The sequence below is a fragment of the Pinus tabuliformis genome, chromosome 3_2, assembly GCF_031772625.1.
Source record: "Pinus tabuliformis cultivar Carrire ecotype Pingquan chromosome 3_2, CPIR1, whole genome shotgun sequence".
NCBI lineage: Eukaryota > Viridiplantae > Streptophyta > Pinopsida > Pinales > Pinaceae > Pinus > Pinus tabuliformis.
Window position 1 is genome coordinate 1,156,046,984 of NC_142302.1, and position 2,503 is coordinate 1,156,049,486.

General features: G+C 45.5%; 1 pseudogene; it reads right to left on the reverse strand.

Moving 5' to 3' along the window:
- Positions 1-337: 337 nt before the first annotated feature.
- On the reverse strand, positions 338-2,164 carry LOC149184823 (BTB/POZ domain-containing protein At2g24240 pseudogene; annotated as a pseudogene).
- Between the last annotated feature and the right edge of the window lie 339 nt (positions 2,165-2,503).

A 2,503-nucleotide genomic window follows, 5' to 3' on the forward strand; every position in this document is an offset into this window, starting at 1 on the left:
ATAAAGTCGTAATACGTTGTCAAAATCGTGGTGCAAGCCGTCATGTACTGCACAGGAAGCTTTCGCATCATACGAGCTCTGATCATAATTCATACATAAACATTTAATTCCACTCACGTCTGCCGTGGTATCTCAGTCTATTGACAATAAATCTCCAGTCCCGGGTTTATTCTTTATGATTTAAAATCTTCAGAACTAGCCCGGTGGTCGTAAGTTGTTGGACCCTTCTTTACTGAGAGACTCAATCAAAGGATATGAAGCAATCCACAGTTTATGCAATTCTTCCAAACCGAGGATAAGATTGTTCTTATTGCCATACCATTCGGTTACGTAACAGAATACAACACGCAATCTCGATGATGGAGTCGGTCCGAAACCGGCTCAAGTACTTTCGCATAAATTCTTACATTTTTATTTAATTAATTAAGTTGCAATAGGAAGATAATCATCAAAATAAATTCTTTGGGTTGCAGCTTAAGGGCAGAGAAGAATCAAAATCGGCTTATATTTATAAAAGATTTTGTTCTAAAACCTTATACATACTGTATCTGATCAGCTGTACAGTATGAATATAGTACAAATATAATCTATGAAAACCTAAAGGCGGCTACTCATCCTCCTGATAAACACTGGTGTTCATAGAAACTGGAGTTTCCCAAACATCAAACACATCTTCTTCATCATACAAAACAAACAAACGGTCTCCACCAACAGCAATATCGGCGATACCGCCTCCAGTACATGGTCCGCGTTTGTTCTCTATCTGCGATGTGAGCACCCAATGAGGAGCACAGAATACGTGCACCTTCTCCTTCTTTGTCGAGAAAAGCTGCAGTCCGCAGGCTGCCAATTTAGAATACAATCTTTCTTCCTCTTCAACTGATTGAGATACCATCTTTCCGGGCCGATTCCGGTGACACCACTTGACATGGTTCATGGATCTCATATCCAGAAATCCCAGATTATCATATTGATTCACCACGCATACGCTTCTGCAATCTTCCATGCCCACGGTGTCGACCACCACATTGTCGTCCAAAAGATGGCAGTCTGTCCACGACAAGACTGCGCTGTTCTTTTCCCGGAAATCCATCAAGCCGATGTAACCATGATCACTTCGAGGATACAGAGTCGCCGCCAGGAGGAGATTGCTCTCGGGAAGCCACTGTAGCTTCCCTGCATCTCCGAGGGGCCAATCGTATACGAAACTCACTTGTTCACCTGTAGTCTGATCCCACACCCCTACTCCGTATTCGGCTTTTAACCCTCTGCAACTGGCGTACACGTGACCGTGGCTGCTGCTGCCGAGCGCTCCGGCGGTGAAATTTTTGTGCTTGTCGCCCTGGTGGCACACCTGGAATCTATGCTGTAGCTTTCCCGTTCTGGTATTGAAGCTCGCCATGCCGCCGTGGTTTGGCTTGTCCACGCTGGCGCAAGTGACGATGACGAGGCGTTGGGGATTCAGAAAACCCACATCGTTAACGAGATGGTAATCAAGATTGAGGGGTTGTAGCTCCTCCATGGTCCAATCGTAGACATGAACCATGCTACCGTGTGCCACGCAGCATCCTCCGTCCTGCGCTGCTCTGATAGCCGTGGCGTCTCCCGTGGCTGTTCCATGAATGGAAGCGGCAAGTCGAATTCGGTTTCCATCCAAACTGTGAGCCCATGTGGCGCTATGGACTCTGTCCATGAGACCATAGTAGAGCGCCTCTCTGTACAGGGCTTTCTGGCACATGTGTGGAGGGACGTGAAGTTCCCCTGTTCGCAGGAAGTCGAGGAGAAGGGAGAAATAGTCTGGATTTCTGTCGATGAAATACTCGTGAGAATTTGGTTTCTCAGGCGCCCAATCGTGGCTGATCATGGCTCCCAGCATGGATTCCCGCCCTGCGTTTTCCAGAGTACTTGGGCTCGTCACAAATCGTTTTCCCCCAACGTTCAGTTTAACTTTGTGACCATCATCCTGCTCTCTTCTCATCGCCATCACCACACGGCTGTAAAACTAATCCCTATAATAAAAAAGGTCTCTCCCGTGAACCCTGGGCGCTTTATGAAGTTGAAACCAAAACCTACAGCTCCTCTCCTCCTCGCAGGTAAACACGGAGGAGAAGTGAGTAGTATTGGTCAACACCTACCGGGCAGTTTGTATGATGTGGTTGTTGTGGTTGGGGTTTGTTTGTGTGGCCACTATGTTATGATGAAATAGAGGAGATATATCCTTTTCATTGATAGAGTGGATTACACGTCATCTCCATTGACCGCACCATATACATGAACATGAATTGCTTCAGAAGTTCGTTCACATAGCCGTAGCATAATACGATAAAGGTTTTTTGTTTTGTTTTTTTTGAGATAATCAATTTAGAATGCACTGCCAATAATGAAAAGATATGCAACATGAAGCAAGAAGAAAATAAATGGGGGATGATTGTGTGTGTTTTGCATGAACGTTATGCGGTTCTGAAATGAAAAAAGGCAAAAGAGAAAGCACGTGTGACTCAGG